Consider the following 13,373-nt stretch of genomic DNA (forward strand, 5'->3'; position numbering starts at 1 on the left):
TGCCTGCGGCGCCAGCAGGCTTCCATGGTCCTTGGGATCTCCAGACAGCCTTCTTTCCAGTAGTTCCACAAGTTCTGTTGAGGGCTCTCCTTAGCCTGGCTAAAGTCCCATGCCCATTCTGCAATTGCTGTGGCTTGGAAGCTGTGGGACTCAGGAGGCAAGGCCTGGTCATGTGCTCACCTAAGCCACAGGGAATGGGTTCCCCACAATAAATAAGGATTCTGTTTCCAGAAGATGGGGAAAGAGATGCTGAACAACAAGAAACAACAGATATCCATACATAACCTAAACAGAAAAGCAAGTAAAGGGTACAACACTCCATGGTAAAACTACAGATGGCCATAAACATGGATATAACCCCAACCTCACCATTATCAAGTAAATGCAAAATAAGGAAGGTTTCTTTTCTCTTTTTTGCCCAACAGACAGAGACTACCAAGTGTAGGTAAAACTATATGGGGAAATAAGCACTTTCCACACAGTGAAAATAAGTTATAAAGGCCTTTGGTAAGGCGAAAATGGGTCTACCAGGAAGCAAACCCTAGGACTCCAACCTACAGATTCACACATTGAACAAAGATCCCATTCAAGATGTTTACACTGGCAGTGTAAGAGCAAGAGGAAAAAGGGAGGGGGAACACTTAAATAATGGCACTTTCATCCTATTCAACCACCAAAGAAATTTAAAGACCTCAGTACCTGTCCCTCCCCCCTAAAAGAACAAGCTGCAGGACAACTCATGTATTTATTTATGTAAAAATCACTTATAAGTTATACTTATTAATATAGAAATGCATGGAAAAGGAACTAGATGGACATATACTAAACTGTGGGAAATGGAATACAATTAGAAGCACTAGGGAAGTCTCTTTGCTCTTATACTTATGTATCAACCAACTTAAGTTTCATGCAACAAAAAGGTAGTCATTCTCATTCTGTAATTTAAATAAAATGGCAAAAACAACTCACAACAAGGAATGCAAATAATAAGATATGAAAAGTGTTCCTCTTAATAATCAATGAAAATGAGATAAATTTTCCAAGATTGGCAAACATTTTTAAGGAGTCAGCCTTGGTGAGGACCATGGGCAAACAGGCACTCTTAACATCTATGGAGTTGTAAATTATTAGTCTTTTTGGTAGTATTTCTCAAATGTCAAATGTACATTCTTTGACCTAATAAATCCATTTCTAGCTATATATCCTACAGAAATACTCACACAGGTAACAAAATATGTGCATAGGGCTGTTAACTATATTTTTATCCATAAAAATCCTAATTATCCACCAATATACGGTTGCTTAAAGTATATTCATACAATGGAATAATACACAGCTATGAAAAACAATGTGTATCATTGTGTGGAGGGGAGGCAAATGCCAGTGCAGTACTTATAAAATGGGGATGATGGCTGAGGATTAAGAGTGAATCCATGGTAAAAACACTTCAAACAGTGCCTGTACACAGCAACCACGAGTTGGCTAGTAATATATTTTTGTTTAAGTATATATATGCTTAATCTGGAAGAACTAAAGACTTTTTCATTTATTTCTGTAAAAAATTCAAATGAACATATCTGATAGTTTTACATTTGTTAACCACAAAAGGACATATTTACTGAACAAAGTTTAACAGCCATCACTCATGGCATAGTTAAAAAAAAGAAACAAAGCAAAAACAAAACCATCTCTGGAGTCCACAGAACTACATTTGAGTTTTACCTCTAACTGGCCAAATGCAAGTCACATGATCTGTCAATCTTGCTTCCCAGTCTATAAATTCTAAGATAGGTATAGTTGTCTAATCCTATCCCTGACATGTATTCTATTTCAATACATGTAGCCCTTCCCTCAATTTACAAAAATGTGACACAATGCTAAGTGACCAAATGCCAACAGGGTTTTAATGTGGAGAGCCTAAATTTAAAAAAAAAAAAAAAAAAAAACTGAGTAGCCACCAGCAAAATGCTCAGTGGCTAGTAGGCAGGTATCAGCAGCCTGCACACCCAAACATAACTGCTCACCTGAAAGCCAAACAAGGGCCCTAATTATCCCACTGCTTGGCAACTGCCACATTACCACTCCATCAGAACTTGGCATTCCCCAAAATTACTGGTTATCTCTATAGGTACAAATGACCATCTTAACCCTGTTTCTATCTCACTTTTTTTTTTAAAGATTTATTTATTTATTTGAAAGTCAGTGTAACACAGAGAGAGGAGAGGCAGAGAGAGAGAGGTCTTCCATCTGATAGTTCACTCCCCAATTGGCCACAACAGCCAGAGCTGTGCTGATCCGACACCAGGAGCCAAGAGCCAGGAGCTTCCTCTGGGTCTCCCACGTGGGTTTAGGGGCTCAAGGACTTGGACCATCTTCTGCTGCTTTCCCAGGCCATAGCACAGTGCTGGATTAGAAGTGGAGCAGCCATGACTCGAACCGGAGCCCATATGGGATACCGGTGCTTCAGGCCATGGCCCCTCTATCTCACTTCTTGTTTGTTTGCATCTGTTAGTATTTTACTTTAAATAGTGCTGACTGTTGATGTTTAATCCCACTGAATATAATTTAGTTTCACTAAATTTCATCCAAATATTTATAGTGACTACATAAGATAAAGGCTTCTCTGGCTATAAGTTACCTTCAATATTATCTTTTTTTTTCTCTTGTTAATCCAGGATATTTTCTGTCTGTGAAAATTTAAATATTTTCTGTACATTACTTTGGTTTCTGAAACAACTTGTAGGACCTCATATCTATACTGCAGCCTTAGTCTAGCATATACGAAGTTACTTGGCAAAAAAAATACTAGTTTTGTGTCTCCTCCAGCTTTTAAGATGCTTAAGATGGTTTGTATCATGTCCAGTTTAATGTACAAAAATTGGTATGACAACACCAAACAAGGTTCTATTGAAGAAATTATAACATCCATAGTCTTCCTTTGTAAGTCATAATTTTTACAGCTCATCGCATTGAGAAGTCATGTAGACAGATGTCATTCCTTTTTTTTTTTTTTTTTTTTTGACAGGCAGAGTGGACAGTGAGAGAGACAGAGAGAAAGGTCTTCCTTTGCCGTTGTTTCACCTCCAAATGGCCGCTGCGGCTAGCAAACCACGCTGATAGGAAGCCAGGAGCCAGGTGCTTCTTCTGGTCTCCCATGCAGAGAGCTGGACTGGACAAGGAGCAACCGGGACAGAATCCGGCGGCCCAACCAGGACTAGGACCCGGGGTGCTGGCGCCACAGGCGGAGGATTAGCAAAGTGAGCCGCGGTGCCGGCCCAACAGATCTCATTCTTTCACTGATTCGTCATCTGGGTACTCACACACCTAATCCATCTAATCATAGAGTTGATTTTTCGATTAATTACTGTTTTATAAATGTACACTATTGACGAGTTAGGACTAAACAGTCTGGTGTGGTCATTGTGTAGAAACAAAACAACTGGGTGGAAGTATAGGCACATACCTCTTTCCTAAAGCAGTCCATTTATGGTGATGTTTGAAGTTGATTTGGGTTGGAATGAGGACACCCTTACTGTTCTTATCTGAAATACAGAAATATCAGGAACTTCTGAGGACTTCCTATATTTTCTAGTCCAGTTACTCCTATATTGAAGATGGTGTATGAAGCAAGACATAAGGACTTTCTGCTTGTGAATTCTGCCATGAAATTGTCATGTCCTCTAGGCAAGAAAAGAACTTTGCACTGAAATAGTTTATAAAGCCTGAATAAATTTAATTCCATCAATTTGGCTTCATTGTCCACTTTCTTTAGACCCAAAAGTTTTCAGTAATTGTGTGAAGTAAGGCCCCTCTGGCCTATGTTATCTTTATTTAAAAAAAAATTACTTATTTATTTGAGAGGCAGAATTACAGAAAGTGAGAGGAAGAGACAGAAAGAAAGGTCTTCTGTCGGCTGGTTCACTCCCCAAAAGGCTGCAACTGCCAGAGCTGAGCCAATTCAAAACCAGAATCCAGGAGCTTCTTCTGGGTCTCCCACGCCAGTGCAGGGGCCCAAGGACTTGGGCCATCTTCTACTGCTTTCCCAGGCCACAGCAGAGAGATGGATCAGAAGAGGAGCAGCCTTACTTGACATTTAAGAGAAAAGGTTAAAAAAAAATCTATGTGAAACTCTAAATAAAAATGTACTCTAGAGTGGAATTATAGGGATACAGCATAAAACTTTAAAGAAACATTGATTCATTTCTTCCTGTATTTATATAAAGAACTTTCACGTATTTCATATTTCTAATTTTAAGCGCATGATACATCCTACCCTCTCTCCTGCATTCTTCCATTTTTTTCTCTTAATTTTTGAATTAACATGCCTTGAACTTACTTTATAATTGCAGGCTTAATTCTCTACCAAATAAAGAATTCAACAAATAAATATAAACAAATAAATATAAATAAGAATAGTGTCTGCAAATACTTGCTGATAGAATAAAAAAAGGGAGAGAACGATCCAACATGGGAAGTGAGATACACAGCAGACCCATAGAATGGCAGATGTCCTAAACAGCACTCTGGCCTCAGAATCAACCCTTAAGGCATGCAGATCTGGCTGAAATGCCCATGAGAGTATTTTAGGCATGGAAAGCCAAGACACTCTGGCAAAAAAAAAAAAAAAAAAAAAAAAAAAAAAAAAAAAAAACAACTAAATGAAAGATCTCCGTGAGTGAGATCCCAGTGGAAAAAACAGGTCATCAAAGAAGGAGGTACTTTTCTCTGAAGGGAGGAGAGAACTTCCACTTTGACCATGGCCTTGTCTAAATATGATCAGAGTCGGTGAACTCAGGGAGCTTCCATAGCCTTGGCAGCTCATGACAAGAGCCTAGGGTAATTACTGAGGCCATAAACAAGAGTGTCAATTTGTTAAGCCAACAACAGGAGTCACTGTGCACTTACTCCTCATGTAGGATCTCTGTCCTTAGTGTGCTGTACATTGTGATTTAATGCTATAACTAGTACTCAAACAGTATTTTTCACCTTGTGTTTCTGTGTGGGAGCAAACTGTTGAAATCTTTACTTAATGTATGCTAAACTGATTTTCTGTATATAAAGAGAATCGAAAATGAATCTTGATGTGAATGGAAGGGGAGAAGGAGTGGGAAAGGGGAGGGTTGCGGGTTGGAGGGACGTTATGGGGGTGAAGCCATTGTAATCCATATTCTGTACTTTGGAAATTTATATTCATTAAATAAAAGTTAAAAAAAATTAAAAAAAAGAAATAGAAAGAACACTATTTTGCTTGAGTGTGAACAAGAGAGATAAACAATAATCAAATTCAAGATGTGAGTTTCACTCATATACATTACCTTTTTTTGTACTCTATATAATAACTACCACAAATCAGAAAAAATATATTTGTCTTTTTGGGTCTGGCTTATTTCACTAAGCATAATGGTCTAAAATTGCATCCATTTTGTTGCAAAAGATAGGATGTCTTTTTATGACTGAATATTGTTCAATCGTATATAGATATCACATTTTCTTTATTAAGTCATAAGTTGATGGACATCAGCATAGCACTAAGGCTCTTTTCCCTATGATTTGTAGTAGTATAATAGAAAATTTTGAGAAATGTTGAATAATTGATTGAACAATTGAAAAATTATGTAACAAAATAGACAATATCCATAACATATTGGTGAATATAAAAGTTACACCCAATATAAATATAAACAATATAAGTATATATTGCTAAATAAAGAAAAAGATAAAATGTGTAAACCAAAACAATATCCACCTATGAAGCCTGAAAGAACATATAAAATGTAGTATCTGTGAAATAGAATTGATTTTTATTTTATTCTTAATATCTATCTATAGATTTTTAAAAATTTGATTTATCTGAAAGCAGAGTGACAGAGAGAGAGAGAGAGAGAGAAAAACAGAGAGAGGGAGAAACAGAGAGAGAGAAACAGACATCTTTCGTCCACCGATTTACTTCTTAAACTGCTGCAAAAGCCAAGGCTGGACTAGGTCAATGGCACCAACCAGGAACTCCATACTGGTCTGCATTCTGGCATGGATAACAGGAGTCCAGGTACTTGGACCATCTTCCACTGCTTTCTCAGGTGTGTTAGTAGGGAGCTAGATTAGAAGCAGTGCAGCAAATATCTAAAATGACACTTTACTGTGGGATGTCGGCTTTGCAACTGACAGCTTAACCTGCTGCACCACAATGCTGGCCTCTTTTCTATATTTCTAAATGTTTGCTTGGAACTATGTGTTTTGTAATTGTGCAAAAATAGCATTTTTTATAAAAAATTATAAGGTCATGGGCCAATGTTGTGATGTGATGGGTAAATATGTCTGTGACACTGGCATCCCATATGGACACTGGTTTGGGTCCCAGATGCTCCACTTCTGATCCAGCTCCCTGCTAATGCCCTCAAAAAACAGCAGAAGATGCCCAAGTGCTTGGGCCCTTACCACCCATGTGGGATACCCAGAAAAAACTCTTGGCTCGTGGCTTCAGCCTGGTCCAGCCTTGGCCATTTTGGCCATCTGGGGAGTGTACCAGCACATGGAAAATCTCTCTCTCTGTCTCTCCCTCTCTGTAACACTAACTTTCTAATAAATAATAAATCTTTTAAGAAATAAAAGTTATAAGGTCCTGATTCATGTATTTAAGAACTGCATATTCCTCAGCCATCACTGTTTTAATCTCTCTCTCTGGGTTTAATTATTTATTGAAATTATTATGGCAAACCATAGCATAGATGAAATTTCTTTTATTACTTTGAAACTTCTATTTTTCCAATGGTTATTGCAGTTAATAGTAATCCATCATTTTTGAAATTCTTTGAAAAATGTGGAAACGGATTGCACATATAGCTCTTTTTATTTGCCAGGATAAGAGAACGCCAGATTAAACCTTAACATCTGATTACTCTATCACTGTGCTGGGGCAAAATCTATTTACTGTGTAGAAATAGTTTACCTAGAATTAATTCTACAATAGTACTTTACTTCCAATTGCCCTAAAGTTCCAGAAAGCAGCTAGTAAACTCATACACAATTTTCAGACTTTAAAGAAGGAAAAAAGGCAACTAGAAATGCCTCAACAACATTGTGTAAATACTTTCAATGTTAGTAGTTAGCAAGAAAACCTTCATTTCCCATTAATGGTGGATATTGAAGCATTATTTTCATATAAAATTTAAAATAGATTGAATTTTTATAAATTAATTTCCAAATTTTCTACATTATTAACTAAAAATATTCAGAAGTTTGCAAATGAAATGCAGTTGTTAAAAATGCAAAAATTCTGATAGTATAGTACTTGCCACAATGAATGCTAACTGAATATAGCAGGAAAACAGAGCTCCAGAAAAATTTCCCTGTGTCTGTTCGTGTGTATTTGCCATTTGGCAATCAGAGAATATGAAAAATGCCGTCTCATCAGATCAACTCTCTTTGTCGTGTTTCCTTAATTAACTAAGCCCAGACTTAAGTGAATCATGGCAACTAAATTCATTTCAATCATTTTGTCCAGATCTTCTAACACAATATCCAGATTTGTATGCTTAACATCCTATCTTTTACCTCAGGTCCAGATTAACAACCCAAAATTGAAAATGGCTAACTCTCAACTTCATTTCAACCTCATTAGGTTCTTTCTGTTTTTACCACCCTGTGTCCCCAACACATGGTATTAAGGGAGTATGGAACAGTAGCATTTATCATGCCAAGGTTCCCCCAGTTTCCTTTCTGTTTAGAAGATTGTGCTGAAAACACCAACCCCAGCAAACCAGTCTTTGCTTTATGCATTGTTGCTCCTCTATCTCCCTTAATTACTCCAAGTTTCCCAAGGCAACACTTTGTGAATGGGAAAATGCGTTGCAATAAATTATCTCCAGCAATTCTGTGTAGTCAGTGAAGAGATGTATTTATTTTCCTTAGATCTGTTTTCTTTAGCCATCTTCATTTCTAAAGGTGAAAGATGTTTTTCTTCTAGCATTTAAAACAAGACGGATCACATTTGTCCCCATGATGCAAAATGTTTTATGGTACTGGTAGGACATTAATACATTTAGAACCACATGAAGTTGTAAAATTTTTGAAGTAACAATGGACCTGAAACTATAAACTCTTGAGAAGATGGTGCATATCCGCATAGTTCTGTCAGGGGTCTACTGAGGGTTTAATGTAGACACACTGCGGGTCAGGGGAGGTCAGCCCTGGGTAAGAAGCAGCTTATCTCCACAGAGGAGTTGGTGGTGTTTCACATTGAAGCCCCCCAAATCCATGGCCCTCCCAGAGCCTCAGAGTATAATCTTTACACAGGTACTTAAGATGTGTGATGAATCTTCAACATTTTCATGGAAAATGTGTATTATGAAGAAACTATGCATGGATTTCAAGTTTTTTTGCATTAAAATAAACTTATCTTTTAGTTCAATTTACCCATGAATTTTTTTGAAGTATTGCAAGTAAAGATGAGGTCATTCTGGAGTTGGGTGGGCCCTTGATTCCATTTGATAGTATGAGAAAAGAGTCATAGAAGTAGAAAGGCAAAGAGAATCCCATATGACAGAGGGGCAGAGAGCTAAGTGATGCATCTAGAAGCCAATTACTGGCAAGGACACTCAGCGTAATTAAGCTGAGAGAAAGGAATGAATCAATTTCTCCCACAGAGACTTCAGAGAGAATACTTCCCTGACAACAGCTGAAATTCAGACTTCTGACTTCTAATACAGAATAAATGTCTGTTATTTTAAGCCATCCAGTTTGTTGAGTTGAATTACAGCAGCCCTAGGAAACACAGCATTGAGGTCTATTTTGCAATCAAGAACTGGGTTCAAATCATACTGTACCTTATCTCTTTTGTCCTGATTTTTTGCAACCACAAAATGATTGTTGTCAGGATTTTAGGCTGTACATTTCCTAAATGTGTTCCATTAACTATTTTAGGCAAATGAAAAAATCATTATCCCTAAGAATAATGCTTATATAACCTAACACCTCTATTCTACCACGGATTAATGTTTCTAATATGCTGAGTCTGACGCTACCTTAGATTAATATACAAAATAACAAGAGATGATGCAATGCTTCTTGAAACTGAGAAGATCCTGATTTGGGAATTAACATGACGGACAATTTAATTTCCCAAGTGGATTCCTTTTGTTCAATCAAAAGAAAATATATCTTCAGAGAATAAGTACAGATTCTAAACAAAACATTATGTCCTAAAACATATTTTTTTCTTCTTGACTTGATAAAATATAAATCAACAACAAGTAGCAAGAAACCACAAAACAATGAAACTCCTTTTTCAAAAAATATTTTTTTTCTTATTTGAAGCACTGAGTGACAGAGCAAAAGAGCGAGACAGAGAGAGAAAGAGATCTTCCACCTGCATGATTCACTGCTAGAATTGCTGCAATAGCTGGGTCTCGGCCAAGCCAAAGCCAAGAACCCAGAACTTGCATCCTGGTCTTCCACATAGATGGCAGGCACCTGACCGTCTTCTGCTGCTTTTCCAAGTGCATCGTCAGGGAGCTGAATCAGGAGCAGAGCAACTGGTACCCACCCAGTGCTGTGATATGGGATGCTAGAGTTGCAGGCTGTGGCCTAACCTGCAGCACCACAATGCTGGCCCCAGTAACAAAATTCCTCAAGGAATATAGGAAGCTAAAAATTCTATTTGTTTATATTATTGCTAAATAAAAATAGTTCTTACCCCATCCTTGCATAAGGACTCTTATTCTTGTTCCTTGTCTCTAGAATCAAGCAGCAAGTTCAAGAAAGAATTCTATGTCAGGTATAGTCTCCTGAATGAAAACTAGTTACAAGCATAGATCTTTGTCATTTTTTACAAGGATGTAATCTATGTAGCTAAAAGAATTCCTGTTAGGTAGTAAGCCTGCAGGAGATGTGGTAAAAAAAGAAATAAGTATGTTGAATGAGTAGATAAATAAGTAAAAGTTACCAACTAAATCTGTGGTACATCTCTTCACCTTCATCCCTGAGCTATGTCTACATTTTTGTTTTTAATCCCTTATTTGCAAAAAAGAGAAGGAGATAGAGATAGATACACACACACACACACACACATACACACATGGTGGGGGGTGGGGAACGTAAGTGCCTAGTGACTTGTCCAATGAACTCTGACTATTGAGTGAAGGAAAGATGACAAATGGACTAAAACATCAGAGACCTGAGTTTCAATCCTGCTTTTGATATTAAATACTTGGAGAATTTTGAGTAAATCAGTTTTAACTCCTTACTTCTTAGAAGATCTCTTAAATCTTCTTGAACTCTTGTAATTTTATGATTATGTGGAGCTGGGTTTACAGAAAAGAATTATGAAAGCAGAAAGGAGACATAGGATTACACAGAGAGAAAGAACACACAAAAGGAATTAAAAGGGGCTCTGGATATTAGGGCAGACAGGTAAAAGTAGAAACAGAATTGCAGTTAGACCTAGAGGGCTTCTTACTACTTGGTGTATAAGTCCACATTTATTGAATCAATACTGTATGGGAATCTACTATGTGCTGGAGTTGTTAGAAGGACATATGTGGGGCTTGTGCTGCAGCACAGCAGGTTAACACCCTGGCCTGAAGCGCCGGCATCCCATATGGGCGCCGGTTCAAGACCCAGCTGCTCCACTTCCTGTCCAGCTCTCTGATATAGCCTGGGAAAGCAGTAGAAGATGGCCCAAGTCCTTGGGCCCCTGCACCCATGTGGGAGACCCAGAGGAAGCTCCTGGCTCCTGGCTTCGGATCGGCGCAGCTCTGGCCATTGTGGCCAATTGGGGAGTGAACCATCGGATGGAAGACCTCTCTCTGCCTCTCCTCTCTCTCTGTGTAACTCTGACTTTCAAGTAAAAATAAATAAATCTTTAAAAAAAGAAGGACATATGTAAGTGTAACATCCCCAGCTCTCTAGGAATTTGCTATGCGAGTAAATCTTAAGATAAGGATGCATATCTGGAAGTTTAAAGTAGAATTCAAAATTCAGCAAGAAAATCTGTAATTCTGCATTGATTTCAATTAAACCAGAGGTGTCGTCAAGAGTTTCTTGAGTTACTAGACAAATATGCAGTGATATTCCTCTGGCAAACTGGCTCTCAAAAAAGCAAAGCCCTCTTTTATAGAACTGTCTAATTCCTGATGTAAATACACCCAACAAGGTAGATTTCAGATTCCCAGTCTGATATCAGTGAGATGATGAAACAGACTAAGCAGGCTGGTCCCCTCCCAGCTAGACAGTGAAAGGAAAACTGGTGCTATAGTTCAAGACAAAGAATGACCACATTTATTTAGACTTATGAATGGAGAATATTGCTGAAGAAATATATTTCATAATAAGGCTATTTGTACCTTTTGTTCCAGTTGATATTGAAGACCTCAAAATCTCTTGATTATGAATAAGCATAAGGAAATGCCATTAAATTTTCAATGCCTCTGTATTTTTCCAAATATCCACTTTAAAACCATTTTTTTTATTCCATTTATGCCATTTTACTGCCCAAACTCTAATTCAAGAGCTTATGACTCATTAGAATCTCTGTCATGGCCATGTGGTTGATTTGTCTAATTTGTTGATTAAATATTAGAGATACTCATATATAGTCTTCCAGTCCCAATTATGTCTTAGGGTCCAAGAAGTTAGGCCTTTCTTCTTTCTTACCATGATAGCAGAAATACATTATTACAAGCAACAAAAATTTACTTGGGCTAACTTAAAAATAAATTTACTGGAAGGATACTGGACAGCTCTAAAATGTAATATTAGGACTGAGAATCAATCAGAAAGATGAGGAGAATGCCAATGAAGTTGACAGCATCAGTGGATATGACGACCAATGTCACTGCCTTGAATACTTCATTCTGAAGATGGGCCATCTGCACCATTGCTATGAAAAGTCTCCAGTTGTTGCTAAGTCACCCCTCAAAGTTAAAAGTACTGGTTGGAAGCATCCTATTGACCAACACTAATCATTTCAAAGTCATTTAATAAGGCATTTTACAATAATAATAAGACACAATCAGACATTTCAAAGTCCTATTAGTTACTCCATCATACCTAGTTCCACATCACCCATCACTGGGCGATGGCCATTCCTTTTTTCATTTTAAGTTTGAAAGTCCTGCAACATTTATATTTATTTAATTTATTTAATATATTTAATTTATAATGTTGATCATCAATAATAAAATCTCTAAATTAAAATTCATATTTATATTTATACAGCTTATGAAGAAGAAACATGCTTAGCGTTTCTCAGTTTAAAGATGAGAAATAAATGATTATTTGTTGGTACCTCTCCTATCTTATTTCTGCCTGTGAGATGGTCTGTGCAAAGAGACCCTCTTGTCTTTCTCTAGTCTTGCTCAAATCTTCTCATTTTCATGATTTTTGTCCTGCTGTTTCTCTGCTGGGGAAGCCCTGTACTTTATCTTCTTGTGTAAATCATTCTCCAATTTCAAAGGCAGAGCAAAGGCAACTTCTTTTTTTTTCATTTTTTTTCATCTTTTATGTAAGAAATATAAATTTCCAAAGTACAACTTTTGGATCATAGCAGCCTTTTCCCTCATAACCTCCCTCCCACCCACAATCCTCCCATCTCCCACTCCCTCTCCCATCCCATTCACATCAAGATTCATTTTCAATTATCTTTATATACAGAAGACCAATTTAGTATATACTAAGTAAAGATTTCAACAGTTTGCACCCACACAGAAACACAAAGTACAAAGTGCTGTTTGAGTACTAGTTATACCGTTAATTCACATTGTACAACACATTAAGGACAGAGATCCTACAGGCGGAGTAAGTGCACAGTGACTCCTGTTGTGGGTTTAACAATTGACAACTCTTATTTATGATGTCAGTAATCAACCGAGGCTCTTGTCATGAGCTGCCAAGGCTATGGAAGCCTCTTGAGTTTGCCAGCTCCAATCTTATTGAGGCAAGGCAATAGTCAAAGTGGAAGTTCTCCCCTCCCTTCAGAGAAAGGTACCTTCTTCTTTGATGGCCCCTTCTTTCCATTGGAATCTCACTCGCAGAGATCTTTCATTTAGGTGGTTTTGGTTGGTTGGTTTTTTTTTTTTTTTTTTTTTTTTTTTTTTTTTTTGCCAGAGTGTCTTGGCTTTCCATGCCTGAAATACTCTCATGAAAAGCCAACTTCTTTAATAATTTACTCTTAATCTTCCCCACGGGAAGTCTATGCCTAGGTTCTCTTAGCCTTAAATGTACAGTTCTCCTGTGGTATATCTCATAGGATAATTTGTGATATTTATCATTTGTTCTGTTATTTTTACTCCCTTTACACAGAAAAATCCTTCTTTGTCATTATCCTACCTTTTAGAATTTAGCAGGAATAAATGATATTTAATTTTAAAGTTCACTGA

The sequence above is a fragment of the Oryctolagus cuniculus genome, chromosome 13 (assembly GCF_051225735.1).
Source record: "Oryctolagus cuniculus isolate XC-2025 breed Fujian yellow rabbit chromosome 13, ASM5122573v1, whole genome shotgun sequence".
In the NCBI taxonomy this organism is placed as follows: domain Eukaryota; kingdom Metazoa; phylum Chordata; class Mammalia; order Lagomorpha; family Leporidae; genus Oryctolagus; species Oryctolagus cuniculus.